The sequence below is a fragment of the Neophocaena asiaeorientalis genome, unplaced genomic scaffold (genome assembly GCF_003031525.2).
Source record: "Neophocaena asiaeorientalis asiaeorientalis breed wild unplaced genomic scaffold, Neophocaena_asiaeorientalis_V1.1 scaffold93, whole genome shotgun sequence".
In the NCBI taxonomy this organism is placed as follows: domain Eukaryota; kingdom Metazoa; phylum Chordata; class Mammalia; order Artiodactyla; family Phocoenidae; genus Neophocaena; species Neophocaena asiaeorientalis.
Window position 1 is genome coordinate 671,975 of NW_020174273.1, and position 16,978 is coordinate 688,952.

Consider the following 16,978-nt stretch of genomic DNA (forward strand, 5'->3'; position numbering starts at 1 on the left):
CACGGGTTCATGCCCCAGTCCAGGAAGATCCCATGTGCCGCAGAGCGGCTGAGCCCATGAGCCATGGCCGCTGAGCCTATGCATCCGGAGCCTGTGCTCGTGACAGGAGAGGCCACAGCAGTGAGAGACCCACGTACTGCAAAAAAATTAAAAAAATAAAAAGTAATTAAAAAAAAAAAGAATAAAGTACCTAGGAATAAGTCTACATAAAGAGGCAAAAGACTTGCACTCAGAAAACTATAAAATGCTGATGAAAGAAATCAAAGATGACATAAACAGTAGAGAACTATACCATGTTCTTGGATTCAAAGAATCAATGATGATACCACCCAAAATATATAGTGAAAATGACTATACTACCCAAAGCAATCTACAGATTCAATGCAATCCCTATCAAACTACCAATGACATTCTTCACAGAATTAGAACTAAAAATTTTACAGTTTGTATGGAAACACAAAAGACCCCTAATAGCCAAAGCAATCTTGAGAAAGAAAAACAGAGCTGGAGGAATCAGGCTCCCTGACTTCAGACTATACTACAAACCTACAGGAATCAAGACAGTATGGCACTGGCACAAAAACAGAAATATAGATCAATGGTACAGGACAGAAAGCCCAGAGATAAACCCACACATATATGTCACCTAATTTATGACAAAGGAGGTAAGAACATACAATGGAGAAAAGACAGCCTTTTCAATAAGTGGTGCTGGGAAAACTGGACAACTATATGTAGAAGGATGAAATTAGAACACTACCTAAAACCATACACAAAAATAAACTCAAATTGGATTAAAGACCTAAATGTAAGACCAGACACTATAAAACTCTTAGAGGAAAACATAGGAAAACCACTCTTTGACATAAACCACAGCAAGATCTTTCTTGACCCACCTCCTAGAGTAATGAAAGTAAAAACAAAAATAAACAAATGGGACCTAATGAAACTTAAAAGCTTTTGCACAGCAAAGGAAACGATAAACAAGATGAAAAGACAACCCTCAGAATGGGAGAAAATATTTACAAATGAAGCAACGGACAAAGGATTAATCTCCAAAATATACAAACAGCCCATGGAGCTCAATATCAAAAAAACAAACAAACCAATCCAAAAATGGACAGAAGACCTAAATAGACATTCCACCAAAGAAGACATACAGATGGCCAAGAGGCACATGAAAAGATGCTCAACATCACTAATTATTAGGGAAATGCAAATCAAAACTACAATGAGGTATCACCTCACACCGGTCAGAATGGCCATCATCAGAAAATCTACAAATGATAAATTTGGGAGATGGTGTGGAGAAAAGGGAACCCTCTTGCACTGTTGGTGGGAATGTAAATTGATACAGCCACTATGGAAAACAGTATGAAGGTTCCATAAAAATCTAAAAATAGAACTACCATATGACCCAGCAATCCCACTACTGGGCATATACCCTGAGAAAACCATAATTCCAAAGGACACATGTACCCCATTGTTCATTGTAGCACTGTTTACTATAGCCAGGACATGGAAGCAACCTAAACGTCCAACAATAGATGAATGGATAAAGAAGATGTATATATATACAATGGAATAGTACTCAGCCATAAAATGGAAGAAAACTGGGTCATTTGTAGAAATGTGGATGGGCCTAGAGTCTGTCATACAGAGTGAAGTAAACCAGAAAGAGAAAACAAATATAATAACGCATATATGTGGAATCTTGAAAAATGGTACAGATAAACCTATTTGTAGGGCAGGAATAGAGACACAGACATAGAGAATGGACATGTGGACACAGGGTAGGAAGGGGAGAGTGGGTTGAATTGGGAGATTAGGTTTGACATAAATACACTACCATGTGTAAAATAGATAGCTAGTGGGAACCTGCTGTATAGCACAGGGAGCTCAGCTCGGTGCTCACCTAGATGGGTGGGATGCGGGAGGTGGGAGGTTTGTCCAAGAGGGAGGGGATATAGGTATACATATAGCGGATTCACTTCATTGTACAGCAGAAACTAACACAACATTGCAAAGCAATTATAGTCCAATAAAAAGAAAAGAAGGAAATTTTGCCATTTCCTATAACATATAGGAATTTGGAGGACATTATGCTAAGTGAACAAGACAAACACAAAAGAACAAATGCTGCATGATCCCACTTATAGTAGAAATCTAAAATAGTCAAGCTTATAGAAATAGACAGCTGAAGAATGGTTACCAGGGACTCAGAGAAGGGGGAATCAAGGAGATGTTGGGTACACAGTTTCAGTTATATAGGATGAGTAAGTCCTAGAGATCTAATGTACAGCATAGAGCATATAATTAACAATACTGTATACTTAAAATTGGTTAAGAGGGTAGATCTTATGTTAAATGTTCTTACCACGAATAAAAGAGGGAGAGAGGGAATTTTTAAAGGGGATGGTTAAGTTTATACATTATTTATGGTGAGAGTTTCATGAGTGTATACTTATCTTCAAATTCATCAAGATGTATACATTAAATATGTACAATTTTTTTATATGTCAGTAATGCCTCAGTAAAGAAAAGACAAGATGTACTCTTGCCCCCTGCAGATATATCCATACACATACCTATGCTTGCTTGTTGAGCACCAAGCTGAGAGCTGATATTGACCCAGGAAGATTAAACTTTAGTGCAGAATGCCAAGTAATTAGATAAGTGACATTAGATCATCATTTATAGTCCTGTGCAGTCATGAATGACAATATCAGCTCAAACAAGGGTAAAAGAATGAAAGCCAGTGGTTTATAGAAGCCCCTGGAAAGCAGAGCACCTGCAAAAGTTAACAAACACCAGGCCAGAACATATTGCCGGCTTTTTTCAGCAGCCGTCGGTACAAATAAGACAATTCCTGAGGCAAGTCAATGAATTCATTGTAAATGTTATTTTCCCACATGTGCCCTTTCAGGGGTGAAAATTACAGTAACACCTGTCCTTATCAGAACAGAGTAAACATGTCCTATTACAGAGAATCTGCTGTCATTTAGCAATGGCTTAAACTGTTCGTTATTATTCAAGTAACAAGAATGACTTGCAAATTCATTGTTGAGGGTCTATTATTTTCCCCTATTTTTATTTTCAATAAATGTTTTAAATAATTAATATGTATACATCTTTTTCATATGTTTTATTTTTTTAACATCTTTATTGGAGTATAACTGCTTTACAATGTGTGTTAGTTTCTGCCGTATAACAAAGTGAATCAGCTATACATATACATATATCCCTGTATCTCCTCCCTCTTGCGTCTCCCTCCCACTCTCCCTATCCCACCCCTCTAGGTGGTCACAAAGCACCAAGCTGATCTCCCTGTGTTATGCGGCTGCTTCCCACTAGCTGTTTTACATTTGGTAGTGTATATATGTCAGTGCCACTCTCTCACTTCGTCCCAGCTTACCCTTCCCCCTCCCCGTGTCCTCAAGTCCATTCTCTACGTCTGTGTTTTTAGGCCTGTCCTGCCCCTAGGTTCCTCAGAACCATTTTTTTTTTTTTTAGATTACATATATATGTTAGCATATGGTATTCGTTTTCCTTTTTCTGACTTACTTCACTCTGTATGACAGACTCTAGGTCCATCCACCTCACTATAAAACAACTCAATTTCGTTTCTTTTTATGGCTGAGTAATATTCCACTGTATATATGTGCCACGTCTTCTTTATCCATTCATCTCTTGATGGACATCTGATTTTTTAAAAAGGAACTCTTGAAACACTGAAATCTGGACAGTTTGTTTTCTTTAACTTGTCTTTGCTTCATATTTAAATGAGAAATGTCTATATACTTATTACCTAATCAAATTAATTTTTTTAAGTTTTTTAAAAGAACATTTTAATGGATTTTTCTATTTTAAAATAATTTTATAACAACGTTTTCTCAAATTCAAAACACAATTTGGGAAACAATGCTTTCAAGCACATGCAGAAAACACTTTAACGTTTCCATTTAGTATTGTTAATTTCAAATAATCAGTAAAATTAAAATTCAGATAAACTAGATATATATCATATGTATAAAATAAGTTATAGAATTTGTTTATTTAGAAAATGCAATACAGTTAATTTATAAAATGATTTATGGCATTATTATATAAAATTATATTGGCTATTATATAAACTATTATTGGTCAAAAATATGTGCTTGTTTTTACACACAAATAATGCCACTTAAGCCTCACATATGAGATAAAGAAAACTGTGGAAATGATTTTATATAATATGGTTTGTCATTGCTGTGTAACAAACCACTCCAAAACATAGTGGCTTAAAAAGCAAAGATTCATTATTTCCCATGAGACTATAGGTCAGCTGGATGGTTCTGTTTATCTGCTCTGGGTGAGGCTGATCTCATCTGGGTTTGCTCATGCATCTGCAATCAGCCAGCAGGTCGGATGGGGGCGGGCTGGTCTAGCCTGGCCTCACATGGGTGATTCAATGGCTTTGTTTCAAGTGTTCTCCCCTCCTCCACTGGTCTTGGTCAGACTCATTTTCATGTAAAGGGAGGAGTCCAGGACAGTGAGAAAAAGCACTGTTTCAAGGTGTAGTATCAGACATTGGTGCACCATTTCTGCTACAGTGTTCTAATGGCCAAAGTAAGTTACAGGTCCGTTGAGAGTGGGAAAATAAACTGCACTTCTTGACAGAGGAAGCTATAACGTCACATTGCAAGGACCATATATAGGTTAAGGGGAAAAATTGGGGCCACTTTTGCCATTAGTGTATCACAATGTCTAAATTTCAAATAAGGAAACTGCAAGAAATTTAGAAATTTGAAAAATGTCAGTATAAAAAGTTTTAACAACATCTCATTCAAAATCTAGAAATATTTTTGTATTCCCATATCTGTAAGGTTGCTCAATATGTCCTCAAAAAAACTTTAAACAAAACGTAGCAGCAATTGCCAAAACAGGATAAGATCTCATATTAAATTATTGTTAGCACTACAACCTGAGATGAGAAATTTTTTTTTAAAAAGGCTTCATTGGAATACTTATCATATAGGTTTCTAAGAAGTGGAAAGTTTATACAACACAAGATTTCAGTACAATCTTAGCATCAGCAGTGTCCTACTGCTAGAATACAATTACAATAATTTTTACTTCATTAATCTTCAAAACCTAATTATTTTCACAAAACATCCTAGCAGTTTCAACCTACTTCTCACAAATATTTATATCTTAAAGTTGTTTTGTTGTTTTCCCTTGCAACTTCGTTACTCCCATAAAACACAAATTAATTGAAAAAAGTGTGAAATAAATTGAATAAGCCTAATTGGCTCTAATCAAGTAAAAACAAATTATATCTTAAAGTAAAAATCTAGCTACTTATGTGGTCAAAATCCACAAGATGTGATTGTTTCTACTACTTGATTGAAAATTAAACATCCTGTAGAAAACCCAGGTATATAATACTAGAAGTATTAGTGATCAATCCTGGGGAAAAGGTAAGCTGTAGGACACAGAACTTAATTTTGCTGAGGTATGGAATTAACACAAATTTTCCAGAAGGTATACAGTTTATTGTCACAAAATACATTGGTAAACTATTGCTACATAACAAGGGATACAAACATTTAGTTACTTAAAACAACTATATATTTGGCTCACAATTCCATGGTATGGGAATTTAAGCTCAGCAGGGATGTTCTGCTCCAGAGTGGGATCTCAGGTTCATCTGTGGTTAGCCTGTGAGTTGTCTTTTGCTATGCTAGCTGGGGTCTCTCAGACATACTTGGAAACTCAGCTGGGACATCTGGTTAACTGTACTCTGATCTATGTTGTCTTTCTTCCTCTAATCCCCTAGTTTGGGTTTATTTAGCTGAGAGCCAGGGGTTCAAAAAAATCAAGTGGAAGAGTGTATAGCCTCACAAGACCTGGGCTTGGAACTGAGACCCATCACTACCAGCTCACCGCACTGGCCGAAATCAGTCACAAAGCCAGGACAGATTAAGGGGGTAGAAAAGTAGAATCCACTTGAAAGGAGGTATGAAGTCACATTACAAATGCATTGATGTATACAGAGGAATGCTTGTGGCCAGTCTTCCAAATGATCTTCTAACAAAATTATAGTTCACAGGTTTTTGGTTGTTATAATGGAGGATCGGGGGTGAGAGAGTGATATAATGGTTTCTAGTCATATAGAAGCCAGTCGCTTCTAAACACCTTACAATACACAGGGTGGTTGCCCCACACAAAGAGTCATGGAGCCCAAACTATCAATAGTTCAGAGGTTGAGAAACCCTGGTATGGGGAGCGTGACTAAATTCTTCTCTTCTGGATGGATGATAGATTCTACAATATAGCCTAAAAGTGAATTACTTTATTTTTGGTATTCATAGAAATTGAATAGCATATATTTACAGTATTAACTTTGTTTCCATTGATTTAATTATACTGCCACTACATTACAGAGCTATTTTTATCACATATTCCTCTCCAGATTTTTGTCATAGGCAGGCATATTTTGATAAAGTGACAATCAGTTTACCTTGCAGCTTTCTTTGCTTAGAATTACATCAAGAAAATGTTTCTAGGTTGTTATATATTGTTCAAAATTAAAATAGTCCCTAATAATATATATAATGCTTCATCAATTGGTCATTGTCTAATTTATTTAAATTGTTTCTGGATATTTAATTAACTGTCTTGTCATTCTAAATAATAATAAGGTTACACATAAATAAACTTGTATATACAAATAATGGTTTTAAAATTTATTTTTGTTTAAGATAAATTATTATATGTAGGATTGTAGGTTAAAGCATAAATACATTTTTATGATGCTTTAGAACATTGTCAATTTGACTTCCATTGAGTTAAAGACCTCATCTCCACCAATATGTGTGTATATATTTTATTCCAAGATTTACAACATTGAATATTATATTTTTAATTTTCCCTAATCTGTAAAGCAAAATCTATCATGCAGTTGCTTAATTTACAAGTGTTTAACCTCTAGTGAATTTAAATATATTTTCTTATAACCCTTTATAGCTAAGGGAGCTTGGCAAATTAGTTACCCTTGATGAGCCCATCAAATATAGATACAAATAATACATACTTCACAGTAAGTCAGAAAGTACATGAATAGCACTTAGCCTATGCCTAAAAAATAGTGTTCAGTAATGTTGACTATTACTTTTTAAATGCCTCATATTTTAAAATAATTTTCTCTTGTGTAATTTTTTCTTGATCTTTGTCCATTTGTCTATAGAAGATATAATGCACTTTTAGCAATCTGTATAATTCAATCATTTAAAACATTAACCCATTTTTTTCATAATTACTCAAAATATTACCCATCTTTTCATATTCCTTTCTATATGTGGAATCTCTTGAAAGTGTAATCACATTTTTTCCATCAATGAATGGTAAACTTACACAAAGCAGGTGTCACAGGATCAAGTACACCACTATGATGAAATGGTAATATAAACAATGCTTATATTTCAAAATGGAATCTCCAGAATTTCATCTTAGTGTATGGTCTCCTGTTCACTATTTCTATTAATAGCATAGATGCCATACAATTCAACTTTGTGCTTGACATGAAACTAGGAAGTTAGATATAATTTAGATATCAAGTCTTGGGCACAAAATGATCCTGACAAGTTGGAATGATATGTCAAATAAAATTCAATTCAACAAAGATTTAGCGAATGCCAGTAATGTGCAAGCTATGTGCTCAGTATGGAAAGCTATTTGTACTAGACTCTAAATAAACCACTTACACATCATGAAACAAGACTAATACTCATGTCTATATAACTACCCAAAATAAATTAACTAAAGTAATATACTCTGATGCTATATTATAGAAACTTTCTTTATCCAGGACATCATAATCTATAGTCCCATTCTCCATATCAGGGTTTCTCAACCTTTGCACTACTGGCATGTCAGCTGGATAATTCCTTGTTTTGAGTGCCTTCACTGTGCATTATAGGATTTTAGCTGCATCCGCTTCTCTAGATGCCAGTACCAACCCACCCCCCACCATGTGACAAGCAAAATTCTCTCCAGACATTGCCAGATGTCCCCTGAAGAGTGAAATCACCCTGGTTGACAACCACAAGTCTTACATGTAAGCACATCAGACTACTTCCCTACCACTCTTAAAAACTGACATTAACAAATAGGTGAGGAAAGAACCAAAATGGCAGAGGACTTCATACACATGTTAAAAGAAGAATGCTTCTCTGTTGTTTCCTTAACGAGCTTGTCTAGACAAGAAAAGCCTCCAGGGCCACTTAATGACAGCTTGAAATTTTAAAAAACTTTTTATAGGAAAGCACCATCACAAAGTAGTTAATGTACAGCCATCTTCTCTGTTCCTGCTAAATGTCAGGTACTGGGCATACAAGTCTGTACATAGCAGCCTCTGTGCTCAAGGGGTCTAGATGTCAATGGAGAAAATAGCCATTAAAAAATTACTTTTAAATAAATATCTCATTCACTTCAATTGTGCAAGGTGCTCTTTAAGAGAAGTAGCCTGTATGATGGGATTATTTAATAGAAGACTTTAGCCTAAACTGTGGGTTTAGGAGAGGATTCCTAGAGAGAAAACAATGTTCAAGTTGAGACTTGAAAGAGCAGTTACGTTTGGAACTTCCCTGGCAGTCCAGTGGTTAGGCCTCTGTGCTTCCACTGCAGGGGGCGCAGGTTGATCCCTGGTTGGGGAACTAAGGTTCCACACGCCAAGCGCAACACGGCCAAAAAAAAAAAAAGAGTAGTTAAGTTTGAAGTAGCTGTGAAGTATGACAGTCCCAAGATGGAGGAGAGTGTGTGGGACTTGAGGACCTCAGAAAAACCCAAGTAGCTCAAATAAAATGAGAGAGGTAAAGAGGAGGGCAAGATGAACTGGAGATCATGCTGGAAATTTTGAGAGCATGTTGTGATTTGAGATTATAAAACAATTAAAAGTTATTAAAGGTTTTTAAAGAGATGAGGCATGATCATATTTTCTGCTTTGAACAGACTGTCTTTTGTGAAGCCCTAGAGGGTAACTAAGAACTATGGATGGAAAATACAAAGGAACCAATTTCCACCTCTCTTCTAAATCCCACTTTTTTTTTTTTTAATTTATTTTTGGCTGCGTTGGGTCTTCATTGCTGCACGCAGGCTTTCTCTAGTTGCGGCGAGTGGGGGCTACTTTTCGTTTGGTGCACAGGCTTCTCATTGTGGTGGCTTCTCTTGCTGTGAAGCATGGGCTCTAGGCACGCGGGCTTCAGTAGTTGTGGCACACGTGGTTAGTTGCTCCGTGGCAGGTGGGATCTTCCCGGACCAGGGATTGAACCCGTGTCCCCTGCATTGGCAGGAGTATTCTTAACCACTGAGCCACAGTGGTTAGGACTTAGGACTTTTAGGGAAGTCTTAAATCCCGCTCTGCTGTAATCCCTGTATTTGCTTGACTGATCAATATACTGGAACCAAAATTCCCGTATGCCGCACTTATTGATTATGTAAGTGGTTTTGAAAATGGTCTATGTTTTAAGAAAACTTCTGTTCTCAACAAAAATGTTTGCTCTGATTCTAAAACGTTTGGTCATTTTTTCCTATCTAAAAATTAAACACCATATAAGAAGTTGTAAACTCAACACTGACCTCTTTTAGTAGTGTTGAATTCATCATTCAGTACTTAAAAATTTCTTTCTTTTCTTAAAGTATTCTTATACACACATCAAAGGGGACTTTGGTTTTGAGTATATGGAATTGTATTTGTATATAATTGGCATCTGATTATGTTTTTGTCAATACAAATTTGAGAGCAAATAAATAACCACTCAGTAACATTAGTGAATGATGTCCTTGTAATTTGCTCCTTGCTACTATGATTTTAATAGCAAACATTCATATATAAATTTATATATAATTATATGTGTATATATATATGTGCATGTGCATATCATATACATAAGATAAATTTCACATACTTCATATGAAATATATGTATTATATATTTCTTGTATTTCTACATAAAAGTAACTTTATTAACTCATTTTTTCAGACAAGGTAATATGCCCACATCTTCTCTTTGAGCAAAAATTCCTAAATTTTTTTTTATTTAGAATATAAAACCAAATGCAGCCAGTTTAAAAAGAAATAAATATTACAATAAATGTCCCTGGTTGAGTTCACTCAACTTTAAATCTAATCATAATTCACCTTTGCACAACAGTAGTATCAGAGTTCCCAAGCTTCATCTCAATCACAATTCCTGATTAAAATGATCACAATTTGCCTTCAGTGAAAAGTTTCAATGACTCATTATAATCTATTATCGAAACAAAAATACAGATGCCTTATCTAATTAGAATCATATATCCAAAAAGCAAACTATTCATTTACTTTTGAATTTTGTCGTCCTGTTGTGGAGAAATCTGGGACTTTGGCATCAAAGACATGAGAGTTTAAATTCCCCAGTCTCATGACTTATGACTCATGGAACAATGAACAAAAGATCCTCGGTATCTCACTTTTAAAATGGTATTGTCTTACTGTATAGCATTCTCATGAGGGAGGGAACGTTAGCAAAGTGTGCTTATTAGACAATCAAAATTAGTTTTGTCCCTTTTATAGAGGAAAATTTTATTTGTATTTTGGCTAGCCAAATTATTAACAGTCGACATTAATCGCTAGCTAGCCAAATGTATCTTGTCATTTATAGAATAAAATGAAAGAAGGTGGAAATGTTTCATTCTGAAAACTAACCAATAGGCACCAACAATTTCATTATGATCCAGCTCACCTCAATCTTTCATTTCCATTAATCCAGGAACAAAATACTACAGTAACATGATAGATAAGTAGAGGCAGATTGAAGTAATACTTCGCTATGAAGTAATATAGAGTATTTCTGAGCTCATATCCTGTTTTGAGATTAGTGCCCCATCCAACCAGGAACATCTAGACACCTGCATTGTCACTCAGGTAACTCTCACCCAATTCTCCAAGTCTAGCCAATAATCAAACCCCATTGGTTTTCTCATATGTATCGTTCTGAATCTGTTTTCTGTTCATCGAATCTAACATGACTGAATGTCCAAATTCCTAAGGTTGCTTTCAGTCTCTTCTCTGCTCCCTCCCACTGACATTCCACATTGCAGCCAGAGGAATGTTTTCAGAAAGTAAGCCTAATGATGACATTTGTCTTGCTCAAAATTGTTCAGGAGCCCCTTCACCAGGCACCCAAGTTCTTTCATGATCTCAACGCTACCTCTTTCTTTGGCCTCACCTTCTATCTCATAATTGTTGAAATGCATACTCCTGCAATTCTTAACAAAGATAAGGCACTCACCACATGATTTCACAGCACTGCACCTATTGTTTTCTGCATCCAGGATGTCCTAGCTTGTTTGTCTGATTGATCTTCAGTATGCTATTCATGTGCCAGCATCTCTCTAAAACTTTTTTTGATCTGCACTCTCATAGATTAATTCCTTATTACTCTAAATTCTTTCCTTTTTTAGAACATATATTTTTGTATTAGTTTGTTTACATGTCTAAAATTTAGTCTCTCGAGGGAAGGAACATTATCCTATTCAGAGCAGGACATTTAGATATAGCTGTATTTAATGTGGGAGTCATGTGGAGAGTCATTTCAATAGTCAGGCATCGAAATGTCTCTGTCAAAGTGCAATATATTTGACTTTCATGACTCTTCTTCCCTTGTTATATAGGATTTTTACATTCCATTTTAAAAAATATTACATTCCTATAATATTTTAAATAAAGCAAAACTCGTAAGGAAATAAACATATAAAGAAATAATTTTAAGTCCATTAGAACTGAGATCATATTCCTCCCAATGACAAGACCTTGTATCCTTCAGGGCTCTGTTCAAATGACCATCTTAGTTAAGGCTTCCTTGCCGACCCTGTTATAGGATGCAATGCACACAAAAGTTGCACTCCATCTCCTCCTTCCCTGCCTTGATATTTTCTGAGGTACTCATCAATGTCTGCTATAATCATGTGTGTGTGTGTGTGTGTGTGTGTGTGTGTGTGTGTATTTATATATATATATACACACACACACACACACACACATATATACGTTTAGTTTTTCTTTTTGGCCCTCTTCACACTAGAATGTAAACCCCATGAGGAAGGAATTTTTGTTCTGTTTTGTTTTGTTTTTGTGGTACGCGGGCCTCTCACTGTTGTGGCCTCTCCCGTTGCAGAGCACAGGCTCCAGACACGCCGGCTCAGCAGCCCTGGCCCGCGGGCCCAGCCACTCCGTGGCATGTGGGATCTTCCCGGACCGGGAAACGAACCTGTGTCCCCTGCATCGGCAGGCAGATCCTCAACCACTGCGCCACCAGGGAAGCCCTGTATATTTTTTTCACATAAATATTTGTTGGCTGAATAAATGAATGTCTTAGTTTTGTTTACCCCAACAAGAACCAGAGATCTGATTCAAATACAAGTAGGGTATTTGAGAATCTGATCCCAGGAAACATGGGTAGTGGAGCAGTTAAGGGGGATAGAAAAAGGACAGTCTTCAAAGTGTTGTGTGTTGTCAAGTCAGTTACCTACCACCGTGCATAACAGACGTTTCACCTTGAGGGAAACATGTACATCAGAATTACAACACCCAGTAAGTGAGAAAGCTGAGGCATTGATACCTCAATTACAGGAGGTGATGACCACCCCCCATCAGTCACTAGTTGACAACTGCTTCTAGGGATCACTATTTCTCCTGCATTCCTAGTCTGCTGCATGGAAGCAAAGAAGGTTTTGGCTACCAGAGAAATCCTCACACCAAGAAAAGCGGTTCCTGGCAGTTAGAAATCAAGCAAGTGTTTACTGCAAAGAAAAAGCCCAAAGGATCTGGGCCAGGTACCAACAGCATCCACTAAAGATTTATAAAAAAGTGTCAGGATATATTATATATAATGGATATAGTGTTATACACACACACACAAACATATATACACATATATAAAATATATTGTACACATCAGAGTTTTCCATATCTTTACATAGAAAATGAGGCCGATTACTCTAAAGATAAAAATAAGGTATCAATGAATTCAGAATTTCAGTTAAACTATCTGCTTTAATAAATTTTCTATTTATGTTAAACTTTGCCTCTTCTCATTTGGTTTCAATTATACAAAGAAAAGGTGCACTAAATTGATTGGATTGTGTATCAATCTGACCCTGAAGATGCTGAAGAAATTTAAGCTATGCAAATGTTCTCAATATTCGTAAAGTTTAGGACAGATGATTTAATGAGTTATCACTTTATGAACTGATTCAAAAGCTCCAGGCCAAGAAGATAATTTCCACAGGAAGAAGTTAATGAAGCAAAATAGGTAATTGCTCTAATGAAACAGGAAAAAGAGGGCCTCTTAACTTCCTGATATGTTGGAACACACAATGACACGCAACATTATTTAATTAACACTTGCTTTGGATTGAGACAAAAACTGATCATTAGACTTAATATAATAAATTTATAATATTTAAATCTTAAATTCCCAATATATCATAATTTGGCTATGGAATTAGGTGATGTTAACCTTTAACCATAAAGATATGTTGATTAAGCTATTATTAAATCAACAGTGAACACTAGGAATATATTACTGAATTTAAGAAATGAATTATTTTTAAGCACTATGAAAGCATTTACTAGAAAGCCTACAAGGCAGCCCTTTTTATACCTAGGTTATTCACAGTCAAAACTGCTTAATTTTCTTTTCAACATATAGATGGATAACTTATTCTTGAGTGTTTTTATAGCAGCAACAATCCAGGATGGCAATTTTCTTGTATCATTCTGAGTACTTAATTTTATTAATCTGAATTTCTTGTAAAATAGTCCATAATTACAACATTACATTTATAATCAATGATCAATTTACAAATCAATTACAAACACACTAGTGCACAGAATTTACAAACACTATGTTCATACTTATTTTCAAATATGTATTAAGTTACATACATTAATTCACATTCTTTGTTCTTATATAACAAAACACACTTTAGAGTCACTAAAATTTTTTTAATTTTCAGGAGGTTACACATCATCCTTTTTCTTTTTTGTTTAGAGAATGCATTCTCATCACTAATATGACCACTATATTTTTCATTTATTGAATCTTACTTCAAGCAAAATAGATATATTTGTATATATAAGAATTCATATTATAAATGAATATATAAGTTTATAATGCCTGGGATAAAACGATTTCAGCTTACTGACAACACATTATAAATAATGCAGAAGAAGAATCAATCACACTAAACTACAGAGCATAAACAAATAGTCCATGTACATTGATTCAGAGATATTATAAAATACATAGGAAAAAATCAACAAGGGCAAAGTATTTTCTTTGAAGAAACTAATAAAATTAATAGGTACTTCACAAGCCTGATCAAGAAAGAATATACTTTTCACAAATTAAAAATAAAATAAGTAACATGAATAATTTAAGCCAATAACTGTGAAAAATACTATCAAAAATAACTACCACAATGCTCCTAAGAAACAATTAAAATTCTGTACTGTCAAACTTTTACTCTCCTCTTTTATATCAGATTTCTGTATTCTTTGAATCCACTAATTCCAATGTGAGCATCCTTTACAAGTCTGGTTTTCTTGTGTTGTTTATGAATGAGCCAAGTGTTGAGAAGAACAGAAAATAGTTTCTAATTTTATGTGGTCTGTATCTAACAGAAAAATATTTTTCCTTTGATTATAGGCCCAGAGGAAACAATAAAATAAGTCTCTTTAAGAGATTAGTATTATCACTTTCCTGTCATCTTCCAATTTAAAAGGAGAGAATGTCTTAAGTGAAAATGAATGAATGAATGAAAAAATAAATGATTCAATACATCACAGATAGTAATAAAGTATAGTAACCAAAACCCTCCTGGAGATTATTCACTAAATTTCAGATAAAATTTGAATAATTCTGATTAAATGCTGCCTGACTGCAGTGCATTATTCCGCTCCCAAAAGCAAAGTACACAGCATAGATAAATTGAGTAAATGATGATATTCAAAATGTGTGTACAATTTTTTAAAGAGTCTCTATGGGATAGCAGAGAAACTTTGCAGAGGAGGTAACCAACCCCTAAATCTGAGAAAGAGGAGACAGGAGGACAGGAAGCTGAGACACGAGCAGGTAAAAGTACCAAGTTGTTGGTGATGATGAAGAGGCTGTGTGGAGGCAGGCAACTTCCTGGCAGCTGAAGAAAGGGTCATAGTGAGGATGCCATGCAGAGGTGAGGCTGACCCAATATCTAAGAAGGTGGCAGTGAGGTGGCAACTAAGCAGAGGTGATGGAGTGTCAAGAGTGAAACTGGTGGAAAAGGGACTGAGCAAAGCAAAAAAACTTTAGGGTAGTAAAAAATTCCTTGCATGTCAGAAAACAACTTACAAACAAGGCATGTTGGCATACTGGAAAAAAAGTGCAGAGGTATTGCATTTGAATTGAAAATATTGGTGTAAATAACTTGATTTAAGGTTTTAGTTATAAATAAATATATAGGTAAATAAATATATATATAATACATATGTATATAATATGTGTGTGCAGGCATATTTGTATACATATATTTCATAAATCTCTCTCTGCTGAGAGGATCTAGAAACAGTGACACCTCACTAGCAGTGAGCACAAGTGCTCAGACCCTTGTTTCTAAATTCTTTTTTTCATTGAAAGAATATACAGTTTGTGAAAGAAATGGCTTATTCCAGGGCTGAGTGAGGAAAATAAGATGAGCCTGGAAAATCTTTTGCAAGATAAAATAAGTGTGAAAAAATGATGGGGCTATGTCAACATGCAGAAGGGACTCACATGCTAAATCTAGAACAATTTAAGCCTCAAAATAAATAATGATAGTAAACAGAATACAACTCATTGATTAAAACAATTATCCGTGAGTCTATATTGATAAAAACAGAAATAGCTTCACGAGAAGGGAAAACATCTACTTATAGTAAAAAGATAACTAACAGCTGCAGAAGAAATGATCGAAATAAAATTCAGCATTCGGCAAGTATAGTGGTGGTTGATTCACCGAGGAATCATCAATGGATGCTTAGGCTAGTGAAAGTTTGAGGAGAGCAGAATATTAGCATAGATTCAGAGTAGATTCCAATGAAATGCTTACCAATTACAAATTGGAAAATGTCTTTCTGGAGGAAAAAAAAAATTGGAAGACATGAAACTGACCAAGTGATCAAGGTTACCATCACCATTAGCAGGTAAGTCCTCAGCAGGCACCTCCTGATGTGAAGCATCTTAGACTAGTACTGTATCAGTTCTATGGAATTTCTGCAAATAATGAATGGCTTAAGTTTGATTGGAGGAAAAAATCAAATTCAGTTCATTCATAAAAAAGAAACTGTCAGGCTTCCCTGGTGGCGCAGTGGTTGAGGGTCGTGTCCCGGTCTGGGAAGATCCCACATGCCACAGAGTGGCTGGGCCCGTGAGCCATGGCCACTGAGCCTGCACATCCGGAGCCTGTGCTCCGCAATGGGAGAGGCCACAACAGTGAGAGGCCCGCATACCACAATAAAAAAAAAAATTAAAAAAAAAAAGAAACTGTCAAGGTCATACAAGAAGAAGGGAACTGGAAACAGTTACACATTAAAGAATGGAATGACATGTCAAATAGATGCCACACATGATCTTGGATTGGACCTAGAACCAGAAAGAAAAAAGAAACATTGTCTACATGGATATAAATAAAAAACAGTTCAAGAAATGTGAATAAGGTCTGTGAATTTAATGGTAGTATTGTATCAAGGTTGATCTCCTGTTGTCCTCAAGGTAGGTTGACCATCTGCCCTACTATGCCCAGGACCAACCAGATTTTACCACAGGAAGTTCAGTATCATAGAAAAACTTTCCCTAGTCACAAAAAGTCACAAAAGTACACTTGCTTTTGAGGATAGGTGCAGAAGTTTGAGGGAAAATTACAAAACCCATACTATAGAC